This window comes from Macrotis lagotis, chromosome 4 (assembly GCF_037893015.1).
Source record: "Macrotis lagotis isolate mMagLag1 chromosome 4, bilby.v1.9.chrom.fasta, whole genome shotgun sequence".
Lineage (NCBI taxonomy): Eukaryota > Metazoa > Chordata > Mammalia > Peramelemorphia > Peramelidae > Macrotis > Macrotis lagotis.
Genome location: NC_133661.1, coordinates 232,419,438 through 232,443,855, shown reverse-complemented (window position 1 = coordinate 232,443,855; position 24,418 = coordinate 232,419,438). Strand labels below are relative to the sequence as shown.

The 24,418-nt window shown below is 33.9% G+C and overlaps 1 pseudogene; it reads right to left on the bottom strand.

Annotated features, from left to right (window-relative positions):
- LOC141522873 (small kinetochore-associated protein-like) overlaps positions 1-24,418 on the bottom strand; it is a 103,965-nt pseudogene that overhangs the window by 1,118 nt on the left and 78,429 nt on the right.

The window sequence follows — 24,418 nt, the reverse complement described above, 5'->3', positions numbered from 1 at the left end:
CCACCATCCCGAAGTTTTCAACATCATTCTATTTCTGTATTTCCAAATATCAGATGGATATAATTGCAAGAATTTCCTGACTATGCCTCATTTATGACATATCCAAATCAAACATCCTCATTTATTGTTTGGAAACTCCTTGACTGCCCAGCACTTAATTTCACTATTTTGATTTATATCAAAAAAGGCCCCTAAGCTTAGAATCATTTTTAACACTTATCTCTTCCTCTCCCACTCCATTCAATTTATTGCCAAGGCTTTTCAAATTTTATAATATCTTTTGTATTCATTTTCACCTCTCTACCCCATCACCTCCATTATGATGTAGGTTCTTATCACTTGATATTGTTATGACTGTAACTGCATTCTAACTGACCTTCATTTTTAGCCTTTTCTTTATAATACTGCTTAAACAGTCTTTCTAACATAATTATACTATCATGTTATTCCTCTCTTCCAATATATCCAGTGATATTCCATTCCCTTTCTAAGAATGAATAAACTAAGGTTGTGACATTCAAGACCTTTTACAATCTAGATCTGACTTACTTTTCTAGTTTTATTTCTTCTTTTCTTCCTTTTGTTCTGCTGCAACTTGGTCATACTATTCTGATTTATCCACATATCCACATATCCTTTATTCTTTCTAAATTCTTTGCCATTATTCATGTGTGAGCCCTTCAATCTACAGATATTTATATGTCCTTTCTTTCAAGATATCAATCAAACATCACAATCTCATAAAGCCATCCCTTACCTCCTCCCTGCACTTGATCAAGAGTCTTTTCTTAAATCACTGAAATTTTCCTTGACTTACAGCCTATAATTAGCTCACTTTTCATTGAATCATAGTTATTTTCATCTTTTTATTGATTTTTACTTTTCCAAATACATGTTATGAAAGCTTTTTAACATTCATCCATATGCATATGGATATTTTTAAGTTCCAGAATTTCCTTCCACCCTCCCTCCCCCCTCCCTCCAGAAACAAATACTCACCTTAATACTGTACTTATACATTTGTGATATACATGTTTACAGGTTAGACATTTTTGGTATAAGGAATTAGGATTGAAGGAAATCAATACATAAGAGATACTTCTTTACAAAGTGAATGTAGTGTGGCTCAGATTCTGAAGGATTATTTTTTGCTTGTTTTGTTTTGTTTTTTCTACTGCATGGGGATAACATTGTCCATAGCTTGTTTAATAAGGTTGTCCTAGCTCTCTGAACTACTGAAAGGAGCTGCATCCATGTTTATCTCATAATGTGTGGAATATTCTCTTGGTTCTGCTCCCTTCACTCAGCTTCAGATACTGTAATTCCTTGTTTCTCTAGATTAAAATATATGGTTTTCTTATAGAACAATAATATTCCATAGTAATCATGTAGCATAACTTGTTTGGCAGTTCCTCAATTGATGGACATCCCTTCAATGTCTAATTCTTTGCCACTACTAAAAGAACTGCCATGAATATTTTAGAACATGTAAGACTTCCCTTTTTTCAATAATTTCTTGTGCATATAAAACTGGAATTGGAATTTCTGGGTCAAATGGTATGAATAGTTTTATTCCTCTTTGAGCATAGTTTCATATGACTGTCCAGAATGGTTGGATCTGTTCACAACTCCACCAGAAAGACCACAATGTCTAAATCCTCCCATAACCTCTCCAACCTTGATAATTTTCTTTTTTTTTCTCATGTTGGCCATTCTGATTGATGTGAGGTGAGTTGTTTTATCTTGCATTTTTCTAATAAATGATGATTTAGAACATTTTTTCATATGATTATATATAGCTTTAATTTCTTCATTTGAAAAATGTCTATTCATAACCTTTGATACAATTGTGGAATGATTTGTGACCTAATTAATTTGAGGCAGTACTCTATATATTTTAGAAAGGAGATCTTTATCAGACCTCTCTTTTGTGAAGATTATTTCTTATCTTTCTGCTTTCCTTCTAATTTTGACAGCACTGGTTATATTAGTGCAAAAATATTTTAATTTAATATCATCAAAATCATTCATTAAACAGTTTAAAATGTATGTTAATTCCCACTGGTCAAAAATTCATCCCCCTCATAGATGTGATATAATATTTTTTCAGAACCTCCAGATGAATTAAATTATGTTTAATTTATACATATGTAGTTGTTCTTTTTAAAAATTCCAACTATGATATCAATGTTATTGCTGACATTTGACATTTTAACTTGAAAGCAATATGCTATAACATATTTTATGGCTGTGTGTGTGTGTGTGTGTGTGTGTGTGTGTGTGTGTGTGTGTTTGTGTTTCAGTCTGTTTTCTGATAGCTGTGTTCAGTTCTGTCTCTGGTGAATCACTTTCTTTATCATAAATCCATCACAGTAGTATTTCCATATTTTTGACTGTTGCTTTTGCTGATTGTAATTCCCTCCATCCATTCCTCACCACTACCATTCATTGCATTTTCTCTCTCCTTTGACACTGTCCTTCTTCAAAAATGTGCTGTGGGGTAGCCAAGTGCCAAAATGAACAGAGCACCAGCCCTGTGGACCTACATCCCAACCCAGAGATGCAGAAACCACCTGGTCCCATTGTCCAGGACAAGTCATCCAATACCATCACCTTGCAAAAATTAAAAAAGAAAATGAGTTATATCTGACTATCTTCTCCTATGATCTACACTCTCCTCTATCACCCACATCCCCACTCCTCTCCCCCCGTCCCTACTCTCTCCTTTATCTTCTAGATGTCTATAACCTATTTTTCCTCTCTCAGCCATTTCCGATGAGATTGAAGGTTCCTTCATTCCCCCTCACCTTCCCCCCTTCCTGTCCATTGAAAAATCTAATGAAATATCTTTTACATGAAATATTTTAGCCTATCCTACCTCTCCTTTCTCCCAGTACATTTCCCTTTCACCCACTGACTCCATTTTTACAATATATTATATCTTCAAATTCAACTCTCTCCTGTACCTCATCTATAAAAGTTTCTTCTACCTGCTCTATTAAATGAGAAAGTTCATATGAGTATTATCAGTATCATCTTTCCATGCATTAAAACATGCAATTCATCCTAATTAAGTCCCTCTTAATTGGCCCTTCTCATTCACCCCCTCTATGATTCACATGTGTCCTGTAATTGAAGGTCAAACTTTCTTTTCAGCTCTGGTTGTTTCAACAGGAACATTTGAAACTCTCCTGTTTCATTGAAATTGCATCTTTTCCCTGGGAAGAGAATGTTCAGTTGTGCTTCGTAGTTGATTCTTGGTTGCATTTCAAGCTCTTTTTTCTTATGGAATATGATATTCCAGGCCCTATGTGCCCTTAATGTAGTTGTGGCTCAGTCCTGTGTGAGCCTGACTGCAGTTCCATGATATTTGAATTTTGTCTTTCTAGCTGCTTGTACTATTTTAACTTTCACTTGGGAGCTCTAGAATTTTTCTATGATATTCCTGGGGGTTATTTTTGGGGGGGTATCTCATTCAGGGGGAGATTGGTGGAATCTCTCAATTTCCATTTTACCCTCTACTTTTGGGATATCAAGGCAATTTTCCTGTAGAAATTCTTTAAAAATGAGGGCCAGGCTCTTTTCCTGATTATGACTTTCAGGGAGCCCAACAATTTTTAAAGTATCTTTCTTAGATCTGTTTTCCAGATCAGCTGTTTTTCAATGTGATATTCCACATTTTCTTCTAATTTTGCATTCTTTTGGTGTTGTATTATTTTGCCTTGATTTCTCTCAAAGTCATTAGCTTCCTTTAATGCCATGCTACATCTGAAGGATTTGCTTTTATAAGAAAGATTTCTTATTTCCTTTTACATCTTGTCAATTCTGCTTTTCAAATGCATTTTCCTCAATAACTTTTTGAACTTTTCTATCCATTTGATCTAACATGGTTTTTAACATGTTATTTTCTTCAGTACTTTTTGGAACTCTGTAACTAAGCTGCTGACTTGTTTTCATGTTTTTCATGCATCTCTCTCATTTCTTTTCCCAATTTTTCTTCTACCTTGCTTACTTTATTCTCAAAATCTTTTTGAGCTCTATTGTAGCCTGAGCACAACATCTATATTTTTTGCAATATTTAGATGCAGACGCTTAGATTTTCTCATCTTCAGATTGAGTATTTTGGTTCTCCATGGGACCAAAGAAATTGACTATGTTTAGATTCCTTTTCTTCTGTTAACTCATTTTCCAAGCCTGTGTCTGGTATTGGGGTGCTTCCTGAGTTTTTTAATAATATTGGTACACCCTTTGCAAGACCTCAGACTGCTCTTCTGTTCTGTGAATGACCACAATCATACCCCTCTGCACCATGGCTGTGAGGGAGGACCCCTGCTCTTTGGGGCCCCAAACTGCAAGCAGATTCTGAATGTGCTCAAAGCCCCACATTCCAGTTCCAGGGACAGAGGACAGACCTTGGCAGCCTCCCTCCACTCCTTTACCTTCAATAAGCTCAGCACTCAGGGCACAGCTGCCTGGAGGCTCCTGCTGGGTGGTTCCATGGACCTTCTCCCTTCTCCTGGGATCTGGTCTGCTCTGAGTGCCATGACTGTGCTGAGGGACTGGGTTCTGGCTGAGGGCTCCCTGCTGGCCTTTCAAGTTGTGCTTGTTATTCCCTGGGGTGCAGGTTAGGAAACTGCTTCTGTTTCTGGGAGCACATAAGCCCAGGCACTCCAGGGCTGTTCCTGGGAGACTGAAGTTCCCTAGTTCTGTTGTGGTGCTGCCCTTCCAACACCATGGAACAGACTCTTCCCAGTAATTTATATGTTACCTCGGACTGGAGAATTACCTCACTGTATCTCTCTGTGCATCTGTCTCTTGATAATTTAGTTAGATTCATAATTTTAAGGTTTGTGATATATTTTAGAGAGCAGTTAAGAGAGGCTTTTCTCCTGCCACCATCTTGTCTCCACCCCCTTTATTGTCTTTATGAAATGTTCAAAAAATAGCTTGCATATGATGCCTATTTTATTTTTAAAAGTGTGACAACAGATTAGAGAAAGAAGATGCAGAAGAAATTGAATATAGCAGAATTGTATTGTGGGAAGAATGGGGAGACATAGGTATTCTGACTTCTAAGCAAGAACTTCCTATTTGTTAAAAAAAAGTTTTGGGAAAAATGAAAAGCATGCAGATAGAAACTATATAAAGTACAATATTTTATACACATGCCACAATAAACATTAAAAGAATATATGAATTACAGATAAAAGTTCATGGAATTTTAAACAAGAAGGAAAAAAGAAAGAAATTATGACAAGTGTGAGAATTATTTAAAAAAGAAAGGATGGGTGTCATAAAAGATAAAATGACACTTTGGTTTGGATAAAGTTTTAAAACTTCTGCTTTAACAAAATCATTAGATTCAGAAGTGAATTTTCTTAGAGAAATCTGCATAGCAAATGCCTCTGACAAATTTTTAAATTCAAAAATATATATAAAATTGTATATAATTATTGAGAAATAAATCAAAATAGGGTAAGAATGTGCAAGGAATCAAGAATATGAACAGAAGGTTCTCAAATAAGACATGCAAGACATTAATAATAATATGAAAATGTACCAAATCAGTAATAATCAGAAAAATGTAGCTCAAAAACACCTCATATGCATCTGATTAGAAAAGAAAATAAACAAAATGGAACATGTTAATGTCTTTGAGGACAGTCACATTATTGGAGCTCTGATTTGGAGTAAGGAACACTATTTGGAAATATTCCCCACAGTTCATTAAATCATAACCTAGTACTGAACTGATATGACAGTGATGATGACAATGATGACAATGACGATAATTATAATAGCTAGCAAAATATGTTTTTAATTATATAGGGCTTCAAGATTTGTATAATCATTTACAAATAGTATCCTACTTAATCCTCACAACCCAAAGACACAGGTACTATTATCATTGTTAACAGATGAAGATAGAATAAATAGGTATAAGTGTTTAGGCAGACAGAGGGTAACTGACTTGTATGGCTTCATAGAGTCAGTAAGTATCTAAAAAGAATATGAATTTGTCTCCCGACCTACAGGAACAGAATTTCATTTCCTGAACCAACAAGTCTCTACATGTAACATGAATTAGTATGTATCACAAGGAGATCATGAATATAGAAAAAATGACATGTAAAAAAGGAGCACTTTTGGGGGGAATGAGAAGATTATGCTTTATTGAAATAGGAATAGCAAAATACATATATTCATTAGTTTTAGAATGGGTTTATTCAAGTGTGGTACATGCCTGTAATAAAAATGTATTGTGTCATAAGAAAAAGGAATATGACAAATTCAGAGAAATACATGAAGTCTTGTATGAATTGATAATGTATGATCTATATTTAATATAATTATAATGATAATTTTAAGATTACCTTAATCCTTTGACTAAAACAATGATTGATCATAATTTCAAAAGCTGGATAATGCAGCATATTTTTCACTTTTTAAAGTAAAAGTGGTTGTGTAACAAAAGTAGAGAACAGTACTTATTTTAGTTAACTTGCCAATACCTTGTTTTGGTTAGATTTTACTATAAATATTTGATATATAAATATGGGAGAAGAAAGAAGTAGACAAACTGACAGTGAATTATATTAAACAGAGCTGTGATTCATCATGTTTAAGTTGAAAAAAGAAAGCATTAAATGTAAAGGAAGATTTGGTGAAATTTGAAGAATTTGAGATTGAAGCTTATTTCAAATAAGTAGTTGTCTTAAACATTAAGGCATTAAAAATATACATACTAACCCCTTACTCCAATTATTTTCCCTGACTGTCCATACACACCTAGAATTTACTTCTTTCTCACTTTTACCTTCTGCCTTCCCTGGTTTCCTTTAAAAATCAGTTAAAATTCCACCTGTATCAGTAACTTTTTCCTAGCCTTAATGCCTTCTTTCTGCTGATTATTTCCACTTTTTCCTGTTTATATCTTATATGTATACAGATTTTACATATTTTTTGCTCATTAGTCTGTCCTTTTTAATTCTCTATAGCAGGGATTTTCTTTTGCTTTCCTTTTTTTGTTCAGCAATTAACAGAGTATTGGGAATGTAATAGGTTTTCAATAATTTTTTGTTGACTCGGCTTATTTTTTATGTTGGTTTGATTGAACTAAAAGAAATTAATATCAGTTTTGCTTAGTTTATATAAAAATATGGGTAGTCTCTAATAACAACAATAATTAAATAATCCATAGTAATTCAACTGACCCCACCCAATAAAAGAATTTCTTCATTGTCATTCCCACAAATTATCGTGTATCTATTTCATAAGATGTTTATATATACTTAAATATTGTTTTTTCCATAGTGAAAGGTAAGCTTCTAAGGTTCTTGAGGTTAAGAATTATTTAATTTTTGTCATTACATCTCTGAGTCCAAGAACAGAGCTTGGAATACAGGTATTTAATTGACTAGATGACTGAAACAAATTATTAATATCACAGACTTAGCTGATTATTAATTCTAAATAAGGAAAAAATTAGTAGAAAAATTGCTGTACCTATCACTTTTCCTTCATTATCAAAGGTCTATTATAAATCTTAATCAATTCACTTTAACAGCAATTTTTGAAAATAACTAGCAGGACAATCACATTTATTGTATAAGTGACTCTATGAAGTTCCTAAATATTAGGAAATAATTTGTTCAAATTCCATGTTTTTGCTAGGATTTTGTTTTCAAACCATTCACATATAACTTAATAAGAAGATAGACAAGGCATTTTTTTTCTTTTTTTAAAAAAAGCAGTGAAATCAGGAAAACCTTTGGCTCTCTTTTTTGTTCAAAAGCATTATAGTGAGTCCCAAAAGACAAAGCCTCAAGCAATAATGATGTCTGTAGCCCTTTCATCTAGAAGGATCAAAGAACTTATTAGAATAAATTCTTTGAGGGGAAGGAGCTGTTATATTTCACTAACCTGCAAACCAAAAAAAAGTAAGATAGAAACATCTACATTTTGGAAAGAAGATGCAATTATTGTTTTTTTTCCTTATTTATGGCAGTACAATATGATGCTGATTACAAAGGCTTACATATTATTTACTTCTTAAAGTGGCTAATAAATACTCTGAAACATTTAAATGTAAACATATCAACATTTGACATGTAATTACAGTATTTTAAGTATTCAAGGTTTACAAAACCAGTAATAAAGTCATTTCCCCCCTTTAGTCACATACATGACAGATAAACTTGTGGCCATCGATATTTTAACAATTCATATAAAACAGGAATGAAATATGATTCTTGCTAATATAGGAATGTAGAGGTATACCCATAAGTTAGGGAATGACTGCATAGGTTGAAGAGCAGCTTAGCACTGCAATGACTGAACTTGGGGGTCAGGAGAATCTATGTTCAAATCCAGCTTCAAATACTTACTTGCTGTGTAATTCTGGACAAGTCAGCTGTTCACCTGAGTTTCCTCATCTGAAAATTGATCTGGAGAAGAAAATGACAATCTACTCCAGTATCTTTGCCAAGAAAATTTTATATAGTTTCACAAAGAGTTGAATCATGATGAATCAGCCAAACAATCAACTTTGGGAAAATAATAAAAAAGATGCCAAAGAGTTCATATTAAAATATGACTATCCATGGTGATCATAAATGTCAAGAATATGTATATATACATATATACATATATACATATATATATATATATATATATATATATATATATATATATATATATATATATATATCCAAGTTTAAGCACAGGTGATATTGAGAAGAGAGATATATTTTGTAGCCTTTATCACACATCTCAAATTCTGATGATGGGCAGTATTGTGTAATTGATAGAGAACTGGTCAAGGAGACTGAGACTCAACTTTTGCTTCTGACATATACTGTCTATGTGATCATATGAAAGTCACTTTTTTTTTAGTTTTTTTTTGCAAGGCAAATGGGGTTAAGTAGCTTGCCCGAGGCCACACAGCTAGGTAATTATTAAGTGTCTGAGACCGGATTTGAACCCAGGTACTCCTGACTCCAAGGCCAGAGCTTTATCCACTATGTCACCTAGCCACCCCTATGAAAGTCACTTTTAAAAACAAAGTCATTTTTTCAGTTCCCAAAGAAAATTTCCGAAACTAAAATACAGAAAAGACAATGACTGACAATGATATAGGGGATTCACTCATCTGCCAGTTCCCTGCAATAATAACATTTCAGATCTAGTCTTTTCTCTTTCTGAATACCTATTTCTCTTTCTGTATATCTATTGTTAGCCTTATCACCATCCTATCCCTATCCCTACACCATAATATATAGAACAGTTTGGATGTGTTACAAAGGACTAAAGTATTCTAAAATCTCACGGTATACCTTTTCTTCTAGTTGACTCATTCCACTAGGTTAGTCATTTAAATTCAGTCAAGTTCATATATACTCCTAGAAACAGGGCTGGCATGTTCTAGGGATTAAGACTAGACAACTCTTTAAATCTCCTTTCTGCCCCAAAACAGCAAAACCTTGGCATACAAAGAGTATACACCATCGGGTATAGAAAATAAGGTACCCAACCAAGAAGCATAGATCTAAAAAACAAACAAAAAACTATTCCAAAAGAGATTTTAAAAAGCTGAAATTACAATTGACTGAGATGAGTAGGAATACATTTCTGAAGTAGACTATTAAAATCAGAAATTCTATTCTAGATCAATAAACAAAGTATAGCAAAACATTAGGAAGCTGACCAAATTTGAGTTCAATTTGTCTACCAAAATGTACAATACCTCTACTTGATTCAGACAAAGTCATCAGAACTTACATTAAGGTGAGCAGAGCAGATAGGATAGATAGCAGATAGATGCGTGGGTATAGTGTTTCTTTGTGTGTATGTTACATAATAATAAAAATAATAATGCAGCTTTTTGATTCTTGTATTTTTACGAAGAGATTCCCACCAAAAAATATAAAGAAGGAACATAAGTATTTTTTTACCTATTTACTACAATTCTGAATGATAAAGCTATTTACCCACATCTAGTCAACAACAGATCCAAGATTACATACCACTTTCTAAGGAAAAGTTAACATATGGAACATTCAAAATGATGCTACTTTTTAAAACAAGTATACTATAAATTTTGAGCTAAAAAGATCCTTAGAGGTCATTGAGTATAATCCCTTTTATTTTACAGATGGAGTTCCAAAGAAATCTGATACTATATCCAAGGTTATGCTAGGTAGTAAATTACAAAGTTGGGAAATACTCTAATTCTTAAATCCAAGTAATCTTTTTCATTTGTCATATTACTTATTCTCTATTCTAGTTATATTTGTTTTCTCTCTGACAAGCAATTCAAACTTCCATTGGAGACCAGGGGCAGTTACTCCTACCCCTCCTGTTAAAATAACATTGAAAGGGGTGGCTAAGTGGCACAGTGGATAGAGCACCAGCCCTGAAGTCAGGAGTACCTGAATTCAAATCTGGCCTCAGACACTTAATAATTACCTGGCTGTGTGGCCTTGGGCAAGCCACTTAACTCCATTTACTTTGCAAAAACATAAAAAATTAGCCTTGATAGTCTTGAATTTAAAAAAAAAATTAATATTTGAATCTGATAAACCACTAACATGCCCATATAGATTAGTTTTGAAAAGATTTTCATTAGACTATAGAAGAATAATTACCAAAATATTATACAAAATGTTTTCGACTTCCTTGTTATATTCATTTTTTTATGTTTGAGAGCAGGCTTTTGTGGTTGTTCTGGAATAGTGTACTTAAAGGAATAAATCTCAATTCTGTCCCTTTATTGTATAAATTATAGCAAAGCTTCCTTAGGTTAGAGTGTATTTTTTTAGTTTTTTGCAAGGCAAATGGGATTAAGTGGCTTGCCCAAGGCCAACACACCTAGGTAATTATTAAGTGTCTGAAACCGGATTTGAACCCAGGTACTCCTGACTCCAAGGCTGGTGCTCTATCCACTGTGCCACCTTAGCCACCCCTAGAGTGTATTTTCATCAAAAAGTTTGAATCCTTTTTTTTCCTTCAGGTTTCTTAACCTTAATGAAAGGACTTGTTCAAAAGCCACATAAAAAAGTCCTTATCACATGTTCTTCTCCCTTGAATATCATAATTTTTCTCAGATTTAAAAAAGCTTATTTTCATAAAGATGAAATGCACTTTGAAATTTCATTTAAGTCTGGAAGAATAATAATCTTCTGTATCTTATATGCAACTCAATGCTTTTATATCTCAGTTTATATCTTCACCCACTTGATGTTATATTTACCAAGTGATTAGCTGTTCCCTGTATTCCACATATACTCTCTAGACAATTTGTCTTTGCCCATATTCCTTGATTGAGATGAATTCACTCTCTACTTCTTATTCTAAATATCCCTATAAACTTTCCCTGACTTCATCTATTTTGAAAATTATTAGTGCTCTCTTTCTTTTCTCAAATTACTTTGTATTTAATAATCTGAGGACCAGTAACATTTCCTTTTTTATTTATTTGTTTTCATCCATATGCACATGAATATATTTAAGTTACGAAATTTCCTTCTACCCTCCCTTTTGACTGCCTTCCCCTCACGGCACACAGTCAGGTTAGCATTGTACTTATATATTTTGATAAATATATTTACAAATTAGTAATTTTCAGTATGGGGAATTATGATTAAGGTAAAGAGATACATAAGAGATAATTTTTATAAAGTGTTCGTCAGATTCAGAAGAATTTGCTTGTGTATGTGTGTGTGTGTGTGTGTGTGTGTGTGTGTGTGTGTGTGTTTTCTTCATCAGAATGGGGATAATATAGTCCATATCTAGACAAATATAGCTGTCCCATCTCTCTGGACTGCTGAGAAGAGCTGCTTCGATCAAGATTGTTAATCTCATAATGCTATTGTTGATATGTAAGTTGTTCTCTTTATTCTACTCCCTTCACTCAGTATCAGATCCCATGAGTCATTCTATGCTTCTCTAGAGTCTGACCATTTGTGGTTTCTTATTGAACAATAATATTACATAGCATTCATGAGCCATAACTTGTTTAGCCTTTTCCCAATTGATGGACATCCCCTCAATTTCCATTTCGTTGACACTACAAAAATAGATGCAATGAATATTTTGGAACATGTAGGATTTTTCCCATTTTTTATAATTTCTTCTGGATGTAGACCTAGAATTTTAATTGCTAAGTCAAAGGGTATGAAAAGTCATATTATTCTTTGAGCATAGTTCCATATTGCTCTCCAGGAAATACATTACAAACTCCTTAAGTCATGTAATATTCTACTTTTTATCTTTATTCCTAAATTAGATTCTTTGACATAGTAGGAATTTAAAATGTTTTGTTAACTAAATTGAGTTGAATATTGACAAGAGACTACAGGACCAAGAAAAATCAGAAATCTTGGGTTAAAGATTAATATTAGATATCCTTCCTGCTAAGAATATTTTTTAAACCCTATTCCTATAGCAATAAAGCATTATTTTGCATCATTTGTCTCCCCTCTTAAAATTATGAAGTTTTTTCAAGATAAGGTTCCAGGGGGCAGCTAGGTGGCACAGTGCATAGAGCACTGACCCTGGAAGCAGGCATACCTGAGTTCAAATCCAGTCTCAGACACTTAATAATTACCTAGCTGTGTGGCCTTGGGCAGGTCACTTAACGACACTGCCTTGCAAAAAACCTTAAAAAAAGGATAAGTTCCAGAAGGAAAACATATGCTAAACTTTAATTTTTAGCTGGAATTCATTTCTCTCTGGTCTTAGAGGAGTTCAGGATTTGATTGCATATCTCTCCTCATAGTCAGTCTATATTTGATTTTTTTTTTCCTTTCCATAGCTTACAGTTGCATTTTCTCTTTACAAGTCATGACTTAGCTTGGGTCAGATGTCAATTTTCCTTGCTTGACTGTTTCTATCTTCATGTATAAATAGAGTACAGTATAATTTAGGAAAGATTATTAAGATTAATGTGTGGTAGATGTCAGGGATACAAAATAAAAGAAGTTCAACCTCTATCCTAAAGGACCCTATATATATTAATTTTGGTTCTGCATATTACAAATTCACAGAGACATTCATTACTTATCTTCTTTGAGAGGGGATTTTTGCACCCCCACACATATTCATATTCAATGAGCCTCCAACTATTAGTAAAAGAGGAAGGAGCAGAAAGTTAGGAAATGACTTCCGGCCAAGATGGTGGAGGGAAGACAGCTACAGTTCTAAAATCTCCTAATTTTCCTCCATATATGGTATGAAACAAACCTCTTAATAGAAAGCCAATCAACAAAACTCAGAAAGAAAAGCCAGGAGAAAGAACATCTAACTCAGAATTTGTCTTCTGCAATCATAGGTGAGTCTGGGCAGATAGGGCAAACTCTGATGGAACATAGGAACAGGGAGATCCTGGGAGTCTGGATTAACCAAGGATTAACCTGATTAGCAGCTGAGCTGGAGCCTGATGGCCTGAGAACTATAGCAGCTTGATCAGTGGCAGGGCTAGAGTCTGGTCAACCATAGGGGCTTGGGTCAACTATGTAGCAGAGACATTGGCGTTGGCACTGACCCTCGGGAGCTTGCCAGAAGGGCTAGACGGAGAGTTCCAGTGAGGGAGAGCTGCAGACTTCATTGCTGTACTCCTCTGGTCAGGGGGAACTCAAGAGTTCACACTTCCATTTCAGTTGAAGCCTCTTCCCAAAAGCAAAAACAATTATAGACTACCTGTGCCACAGGCTAAGACCTAGCAGCAGAACCACCTCAGCTGACAATAGGGAGAGTGATTGCCTCACCCCAGGGTATAACCTACTATTAATCAAAGACAAAAGTATTTAACAGCTTCAATCACTTCCTCCAGCTCAGGGGAGAAGGCTACAAACAAGGTCCCAGACATTCTAGAGAAAGCAAACAGCACCTTCTACTGGCCAGCTGGAGGTATTACACTCAGTGAGCACATCATCTAGCACCCCTACTGTCCAGGTGGAGATTTACACTCAGTGAGTAAAGTCTTTAGGGATCCCAACACCAAACCTCTGTGAACCAGCCTCTGCCCAACTCAAGGTCTTAGCAAAATGAAGAAATGCCAGCAGAAAGGTGGATCCATAGAAAAATTCTTGGAAGAAAAAGACCCTAACTCAGAGAGATCTAGAACCTCTGAGGAGAATATGATATGGTCTACAGCACAGAAAGACTTCCTTGAAGAAATAAGGAAAGAAGTTAAAAATCAATTGGAATATTTGGGAAAAGAAAACCAAGGAAAGATTAACACCTTGCAACAAGAAAACAAATCTTTGGAAAATACAACTGGACAAATATAAAATGAGAATAATTCTTTCAGATCCTCAGTTGGGCAATTGCAAAAAGAAAATAATTCTCTCAAAACCTCAATTGGTCAAATGGAAAGCTCTTTCAAAAATAGAATTGGCCAATTAGAAAAGGAGTTGCAAAAGGTAAATGAAGAAAACTCCTCTCTAAAGAAAAGAATGGAGTCTGCAGAAACTAATGACTTCATGAGACAGCAAGAGTCTGTTAGAAAAAACCCAAAAAATAGAAAAAAAAAGAAGAAAGTGTAAAATACCTCACCACCAAAACCACTGACCTTGAGAATAGATTAAGGAGGGAGAACCTGAGAATTATAGGTCTTCCTGAAAACATTGAAGAGAAAAAAAGCCTGGACTAAATATTACAGGATTTAATGATGTAAAATTGCCCTGATATCATGGAACCAGAAGGCAAAATAATTATTGAAAGAATATGTCTCTCCCCTCTGGAAAGAGATCCTAAAATGAAACCACCAAGGAATGTTGTGACCAAATTCCAGAACTATCAGATAAAAGAAAAATCTCTGCAAAAATCGAGAAAGAAATAATTTAGATACCAAGGAGCCAAAGAAAGTATTATACAGAACCTGGCTGTTAAGTTATCGAGGACCTAGAATGAGATATTCCAAAGAGCATGGGAGCTGGGAACACAGTCAAGAATCCACTATCTGGCAAAGCTGAGCTTTCTCTGTCAGGGGAAAAGATGGACATTTAGATAAATCGAATCATAAAACAAAAAAGAAAGAAGTTAAGGAGGTAAATAGATTGTTAGAAAAGCTAGATATGGTGGGTGGTTAGGTGGTGCAGTGAATAGAGCACTGGCCTTGGAGTCAGGTGTATCTGTGTTCAAATCTGACCTCAGACATTTAATAATTTCCTAGTCATGTGATCTTGGGCAAGCCACGTAAACCCATTGTCTGATAAAATCTAAAAAAAAAAAAAAAAGGAAAACCTAGATATTATAGAATTCTAGAGGAAACTTAATGGGAACCGAAAGGAATATATCTTTTTTTCTGCAGTACATGGAACATATACAAAAATTGACCATGTACTAGGGCATAAAAACCTAATTAAAAAAAAAACTTGCAGAAGGGCAAAAATAGTGAATTCATTTTTCTCAGATCACAATACAATAAAAATCACGTGTAATATCAGGACAAGGAGATATAGAACCAGAACTAATTGGAAACTGAATAGCCTCACTTTAAAGAATGACTAGATCAAACAACAAATTACAAAAAGAATTCATTATTTTAACCCATATATTGACAGTAATGGAACAGCATACCAAAACCTATGGTATTCACACAAAATGACTGTCAGGGGATATATTATATCTTTAAATGCTTACATGAATATATTAGAGAAAGAGGAAATCAATGAACTAAATATGCAACTAAAAAAATAGAGAAAGAACAAATTAAAACCCCCCAATTAAATACCGAAGTAGAAATTCAGAAATTTAAAGAAGTTAATAAAATTGAAAATCAAAAAACCTATTGAATTAATAAATAACTCTAAGAGTTTTTTTATGAAAGATCCAATAAAATTTGTAAACCTCTGGTCAATTTGATTAAAAAAAAAAAACCGAATTAGTATTATCATAAATAAAAAGGTAAACTCACCACCAATGAAAAGGTAATTAAATAAACAATTCATAATTCTTTTGCTCAACTCTAGCCCAATAAATTTGACAATTTAAGTGAAATGGACAATTATTTACAAAAATATAAGTTTCCAGGTTAAATGAAGAGGAGATTTAATACCTAAACATACCTATCTCAGAAAAATAAATTAAAAAAGCATTCATTGAACTCCCTAAGAAAAAATCTCCAGGGCCTGATAGATTCACAAGTGAATTCTACTAAAAAATTAAGAAACATTTGGTTCCAATCCTATCTAAACACTTTGGAAAAATAGGGGAAGATGGAATTCTGCCTAGCACTTTCTATGACACCAATATGATGCTGATACCTAAACCAGGAAGAGTTAAAAAAGAGAAAGAAAATTATACACCTATTTCCTTGAAGAATATAGATTCAAAAATTTTAAATAAAATCTTAAATAAAATCTTAGCAAAACAATTACAAGTTATCACCAGGATAATACATGATGACCAAGTAGGATTTGTCCCAGGAATGCAGGGTTGGTTCAATATTAGGAAAACTGTTAGTATAACTAATTATGTCAACAACAAATCTATCAGAAATTAAATAATTTTATCAATGGATGCTGAAAAATCTTTTGACAAAATACAGTACCCATTCCTACTAAAAACACTAGAAAGTATATCATTAAATGGACTATTCCTTAGAATAATAAGCAGTATCTATCTGAAAATATCAACAAGCATTATATTCCATATTATATTCAATGGGGAGAGGCTAGAAGCATTCCAATAAGATCAGGGGTGAAACAAGGATGCCCATTACCAATACTATCACTACTATTCAATATCATATTAGAAATGTGATCTTCAAGGGGTGGCTAGGTGGCACAGTGGATAAAGCACCGGCCCTGGTGTCAGGAGTACCCGGGTTCAAATCCGTTCTCAGACACTTAATAATTACCTAGCTGTGTGGCCTTAGGCAAGCCACTTAACCCCATTTGCCTTGCAAAATCCTAAAAATAAGTTAGCTTTCACTTCAGCTATTTGAGAAGAAAAAGAAATTGAAGGAATTAGAATTGAGAAGGAAGAATAAAACTCTCACTCTTTAAAGATGACGTGATGGTATACCTAGAGAATCCCAAGAAATCATCCAAAAAGTTACTGGAAACAATTAGCAATTTTATCAAGGTTGTAGGATACAAAATAAACCCTCATAAGTCCTCAACTCTTCTCTATATGACTAGCAAGATACAGCAGGAAGAGTTAGAAAGAGAAATCCCATTCAAAGTAACCCCAGACAATATAAAATACCTGGGAGTCTATTTGCCAAGGGAGACTCAGAATCTTTTTGAAAACAATTACAAAACACTTCTCACACAAATAAAGTCAGATTTACATAACTGGGTTAACATAAACTGCTGATGTACAGGTCGAGCTAATAAAATAAAAATGACAATTATACCAAAAGTAACATACCTGTTTAGTGCCCTACCAATCAAAATTCCAAAAATTTACTTTAATGGGTTAGAAAAAGTTGTAAGTTAATTCATATGAAGAATTAAAAAGTCAAGAATTTCCAGGGATTCAATGGAAAAAAATGCAAAAGAAGGTGGCTTAGTCCTACCTGATCAAAAATTATATTATAAAGCATCAGTCATCAAAACTACCTGGTACGGGCTAAGAAATAGAGTAGTGGAACAGTGGAATATACTTGGTGCAATAGCAGGAAATGATTATTGTTGTCTACTGTTTGATAAAACCAAGGAGTCCAGTTATTGAGATAAAATCTCTCTCTATGATAAAAACAGCTTGGAAAATTGGTAGTTAATATGGAAAAACTTAGATTAGACCAACACCTCACACTCTATAAACTCTATAACAAGATAAAATTAAAAACATTATTATAAGCAAACTAGAAGCTCAAGGAGTAGTTTTCCTGTCAGATCTATGGAAAGGGAAGCAGTTTATGACTAAGGAAGAGATGGAGAACAACACTAACACACAAACTAGATGATTTTATTACATTAAATTAAAAAGTTTTTGCACAGACAAAACCTCTGTTACCAAGATCAAAATAAAGTAGTAAACTGGCTCACAATCTTTACAGCTAGTATTTATGACAAAGTCCTCATTTCTGAAAATATCCAGAGAACTGAGTCATTTTTTTAAAAGCCATTCCCCAATTAACAAATGGTCAAAGGATATGTGAAGGCAATTTACAGATGAGGAAATCAAAATGAACCATAGTCATATGAAAAATTGCCCTAAATCATTACCTATTAGAGAAAGGCAAATTAAAGCTTTTCTGACAAAACAATTCCTACCTCTCAGACTGGCCAATATGACAAGAAAGAATAATGATCAATGCTGGAAGGGATGTGGGAAATCTGGGAAACTATTATATTCTTGGTGGAGCTGTGAACTCATCCAACCATTCTGAAGAGCAGTTTGGAATTATGCCCAAAGAGCAAAAAAATATGTGCATACCATTTGATCCAGCAATACTACGACTGGGTCTCTACTCTGAAAAGATGATAAAAAAGGGTAAACACATCACTTGTACAAAAATATTCATAGCAGCCCTTTTTTGTGGTGGCAAAAAATTAGAAATCAATTAAATGTCCTTCAAACGGGGAATGGCTTACCAAACTTTGGTATATGTATGTCACAGAACACTATTGTTGTATTAGAAACCAGGAAGGATGGGATATCTGTTATACTGTATCTTTCTTCCTTAAGGATATGATTTCTATCTCATCATATTCAATTTGGATCAATGTACATCATAGAACGAATGTGAAGACTGGCAAATTGCCTTCTGTGGGTGGAGGGAAGTAAGATTGGGGAGAAATTATAAAATTCAAAATAAATAAAATATTTATAATTCACAAAATGAAAATTGGGAAACAATCTTTACAACAAGGAGTTCTGAAAAAGGTCTTATTTCTCAAATATAAAGAGAACTATATCAAATTTATAAGATCACAAATCATTGTCCAATTGAACAATGGTCAAAAGTTATGAATAGATCATTTTCACATGAACAATTAAAGGTATATCATATGAAAAAGTGCTCTTAATTGTTATTGATTAGAGAGAAGCAAATTAAAAAACAATGAGATATTATCTCACAACTACCAAATTGGCCAAGACGAGAAAAAATGAAAATGATAAATGTTGGAGAAGTTGTGGGAGTAACATGACATTGATACTTTTCTGGTGGAATTGTGAATGGATCCAAACGTTCTGGAGAACAAATTCTGTTCCTGTAGTCACAGAGCCAAGATGGTAGCAAGAGAAGAGCCTCTCTTTGGTGCTTTCTCCAAATCTTTCACAAACCTTAAAATTAAGACTCTTACTAAATTATCAAAAGACAGAACTACAGAAGGATCCAGTGAGGCAATTCTCCAACCCAAGGTAACATGGAAATACTTAAATTCATATTCTTTTTAGATAGTTATTGATTGTATGAAGCCATGCAAGTCAGTTATTCTCTGTCTGACTAAACACTTGAATCTATTTATCTGTCCTCATCTGTTAACAGTGATAATAGTACCTGTATCATTGAGTTGTGAGGATTAAGTAGAATACCATTTATAAAAGATTTTGCAAATCTTGAAGGTCTATATAATTAAAAAAATCTATTTTTTTAGCTATTATCATTATCATCATTTTCATCATTGTCATCATCCCTGTCATATCACATCAACAATAGGTTACAGTTTAATGAACTTTGGAGAATATTTCCAAATTGTTTTCCTTATGCCAATTCAGAGTTCCAATAGCTTTACTATCCTCCTAGAAATTAGTATGTTCCATTCTCTATGTTTCCTTTTCTAATGAGAGGAGTATGAGTTTTTTGAGCTGTATTTTTCTGATTATTCCTGATTTAGTACAATTTTCATATTATTGTTAATGTCTTGCATGTCTCATTTGCGAACCTTCTGTTAGTATTCTTGATTCCTTGAACATTCTGACCCTATGGGAAAATGATTTTATTTCTTAATAATGATATACAATTTTGATACAAATTTTTGAATTTAAAAATTTGACAGAGACATTTCCCATGGAGATTTTTCTAATAAATTTCACTTCTGATTCTACCAATTTTGTTTGAGCAGAAGTTTTACAATTTAATTCAATCAAAAGTGTCATTTTACCTTTTATGTCAATCATCCTTTCTTTTCTAAATAATTGAAATTTTTTCCTTTTGCCTTCTTGTTTAAAATTACATGAACTTTTAGATGTAAGTCATATATTATTTTCAAGTTTGTTGTGGCAGGTGTATAAAATATTGTTCTTTATATAATTTCTAGCTGAATGCTTTTCATTTTTTCCCAAAACTTTTTTTAACAAATAGGAAGTTCTTGCTTAGAAGTCAGAATACCTATGTCTCACCATTCTTCACAAAATACAATTCTGCTATACTCAATTTCTTCTACATCATCTTTCTCTAATCTGTTGTCACATTTTTAAAAATAAAATAGGCATCATATGCAAAGTATTTATTGAACATTTCATAAACACCATGAGAAAGGGGACAGAGACAAGATGGTGGCATGAGAAGAGCCTCTCTTAGGTGATCTCTCCAAATCTTTCACAAACCTTAAAATTATGAATCTAACTAAATTATTAAGCCAAAGAAATATCCAGTGAAGCAATTCTCCCTGCCCCCCGGAGGTAACCTGGAAAATGGTGTGAAAATTGTTCCATGGAGTTGGAAGGGTAGCACCACATCTGAGCTAAGGAACTTCAGCCTCATGGTAACAGCGCCAGGGTGCCTGGGAGTGTGGGATCCCAGAAGCAGAAGCAATTTCCTGTGAGCATCAAGCACAACTTGGAAGACCAGCAGGGAGGCCTCTGCCAGAGCCCAGTCCCTCAGCCATGGGACTCAGCAGGACAAGATCCCAGGAAAAGGCAGGAGGTCCATGCAACCATCCAGCAGGAGCTTCCAGACAGCTGTGCAAAGAGTGCTCAGTGCACTGAAGGTAAGGAAGTGGAAGGAGGCTGTTGAGGTCTGTCCTCTATTCCTGGACCAGGACGCTAGGGCTTTGACCAAATTCAGGTCCTGGATGCAGTCTGGTCTCCCATAAAACAGGGACCCTCCCTCACAGCCCTGGTGCAGACAGGTGTGCCTGTAGTCATTCACAAAACAGGAGAGTAGTCAGAGCCTCACACACTGAGGTCCTTACAGGTGTGTGTTCCACAGCCAATTACTTTGATCCCATGGAGGACCAAAATACTCAATCTGAAGATGATAAAGTCCAAACTTCTGCATCTAAAAACTCCAAGAAATATAGAAGTTAGGCTTAGGCTATGACCAAGCTTAAAAAATATTTTGAAAATAAATAAGTAAGCAAGGAAGAAGAAAAATTGGGGGGAAATGAGAGAGATGCAGGAAAAAACATGGAAACCAAACCAGTAGGCTTAGTCAAGGATATCAAAAAAAAATTCTGAAGAAAATAAAATGTTAAAAACCATCTTAGGTCAAATGGATAAAACAGTTAATAAAGTTATTAAGGAGAAGAATGCTTCAAAAAAGCAGAACTGACCAGTTGGAAAAGGAAATAAGAAAGCTCTCTCAGGAAGACAAAGCCTTCAGATGTAGTGTGGAGACAAAGGAAACTAATGGCTTTGCAAGAACTCAAGGAATAATAATACAACACAAAAAGAATGAAAAATTGGAAGAAAATGTGGAATATCTCATTAAAAACAACTGAAATGGAAAACAAATATAGGAAAGATACTTTAAAAATGTCCTGTAACCATTTGGATCTTATCTTGGTAAAGGGTGTTAGGTGCTGGTCTAATCTAAGTTTCTTCCATACTAACTTCCAAATATCCCAGCAGTTTTTATCAAAGAGGGAATTTTTATCCCAATAGCTGGACTCTTTGGGTTTATCAAACAGCAGATTACTATAATCATCTGCCACTTTTATACCTAGTCTATTCCACTGGTCCACCTCTCTATTTCTTAGCCAATACCAAACAGTTTTGATGACTGATACTTTATAATATAATTTCAGATCAGGTAGGGCTAAGCCACCTTCTTTTGTGCTTTTTTCATTAAACTCCTGGAAGTTCTTGATTTTTTATTTCTCCATATGAATTTACTTACAATTTTTTTCTAACTCATTAAAGTAACTTTTTGGAATTTTGATTGGTAGGGCATTAAACAGGTAGTTTAATTTTAGTAGAATTGTCATTTTTATTGTATTAGCTCTACCTATCCATGAGCAGTTGATATTTACAAAGTTATTTAAATCTGATTTAATTTGTGTGAGAATTGTTTTATAAGTGTTTTCAAAAAGATTCTGAGTCTGTCTTGGCAAATAGACTCCCAAGTATTTTATATTGTCTGAGGTTACTTTGAATAGGATTTCTCTTTCTAGCTCTTCCTGCTGTATCCTGCTAGACATATATAGAAAAGTTGAGGATTTATGAGGGTTTATTTTATAACTAACCTGCAACATTGCTAAAATTGCTAATTTATTTTTAGGTTTTTGAGAGGCAAATGGGGTTAAGTGGCTTGGCCAAGGCCACACAGCTAGGTAATTATTAAGTGACTGAGACCGGATTTGGACCCAGATACTCCTGACTCCAAGGCCGGTGCTTTATCCACTACACCAACTAGCTACCCCTAAATTTGGTAATTGTTTCCAGTAGTTGTTTTGGATGATTTCTTGGGATTCTCTGGGTAGACCATCATGTCATCTGCAAAGAGTGAGAGTTTTGTCTCTTCCTTCCCAATTCTAATTCCTTCAGTTTCTTTTTTCTTCTCTAATTGCTGAAGCTAACATTTCTAATATTGAATAGTAGTGGTGATAATGGGAACCCATTTTTCACCCTTGATCTTATTGGGAATGCCTCTAGCCACTCCCCAGTGAATATAATGTTTGTTGATGGTTTCAGATAGATACTGCTATTTATCCTAAGGAATAGTCCATTTATTCCTACACTCTCTAGTATTTTTAGTAGGAATGGACGCTGTATTTTTGTCAAAAGTTTTTTTCAGCATCTATTGATATGATCATATGGTTTCTGATAGGTTTGTTGTTGATATAATTGAGTATACTAACAGTTTTCTTAATATTGAACCAACCCTGCATTTCTGGAATAAATCCTACTTGATCATAATGTATTATCCTAGTTATAACTTGTTGTAATCATTTTGCTAAGATTTTATTTAAGATTTTTGCATCTCTATTCATCAGGGAGATAGGTCTATAATTTTCTTTCTCTGCTTTAACTCTTCCTGGTTTAGGTAATAGCACCATACTGGTTTCATAGAAAGAGTTAGGCAGAGTTCCATCTTTCCCTATTATTCCCAAGAGTTTATATAGAATTGGAGCCAGTTGTTCATTAAATGTTTTGTAGAATTCAATTGGGAATCAATCAGGACCTGGAGATTTTTTCTTAGAGATTTCAATGATGGCTGCTTGAATTTTTTTTTCTAAAATATGGTTGTTTAGATGTTTAATCTCTTCTTCATTTAACCTGGGCAACTTCTATTTTTGTAAATATTCTTCCATTTCACTTAGATTATCAAATTTATTGGCATAGACTTGGGCAAAATAATTTCAAATTATTACTCTAATTCCCTCCTCAGTGTTGGTGAATTCACCTTTTTCATTTATGATCCTAGCAATTTGGTTTTCTTCTTTCTTTTTTTTAATCAAATTGACTAGAAGTTTATCAATTTTATTGATTTTTTCATAATACCAACTTTCAGTTTTATTTATTAATTCTATAGATTTTTGCTTTAGATTTTATTAATTTCTCCTTTAATTTTTAGAATTAATTTGGTATTTAATTGGGGATATTTGGTTTGTTCTTTCTCTAATTTTTTTAGTTGCATGTTTAGTTCATCGAGTTACTCTTTCTCCAATTTATTCATGTAAGCATTTATAGCTATGATATATTCCACCCAAGAGTCGCTTTGAAAGAATCCCCTAGGTTTTGGTATGTTGTTTCATTATTATTATTAGCTGAGATAAAATGGCTAATTCTTTCTATAATATTTTTTGTCCACTCTTTCTTTAAAATTAGGTTATTCAGTTTGCAATTTGTTCTGGGTCTATATCTTCTTGGCCCAATAATACTTATGACTTTTATTGCATTGTGATCTGAGAAAGATACATTCACTATTTCTGCCTTTGTGCAGTTGATCATTAGGTTTTTATGTCCTAGTACATGGTCAATGTTTGTATAAGTTCCATTTACTGTAGAGAAAAAAGGTATATTCCTTTCTATCCCAATTAAGTTTCCTCCATACGTCTATCATATCTAGGTTTTATAACAATCTATTTACCTCCTTAACTTCTTTCTTTTTTTATTTTATGATTTAATTTATCTAGAACTGATAGTGGGAGGTTGAGGTCTCCCACTAGCACAGTTTTCTCTCTATGTCTTGCTGTTGTTCTTTCAGCTTCTCCTCTAATAAATTTGGTGCTGTCCCACTTGGTGCATACATATTCAGTATTGAAATAACTTTATTGTGTATGGTACCTTTTAG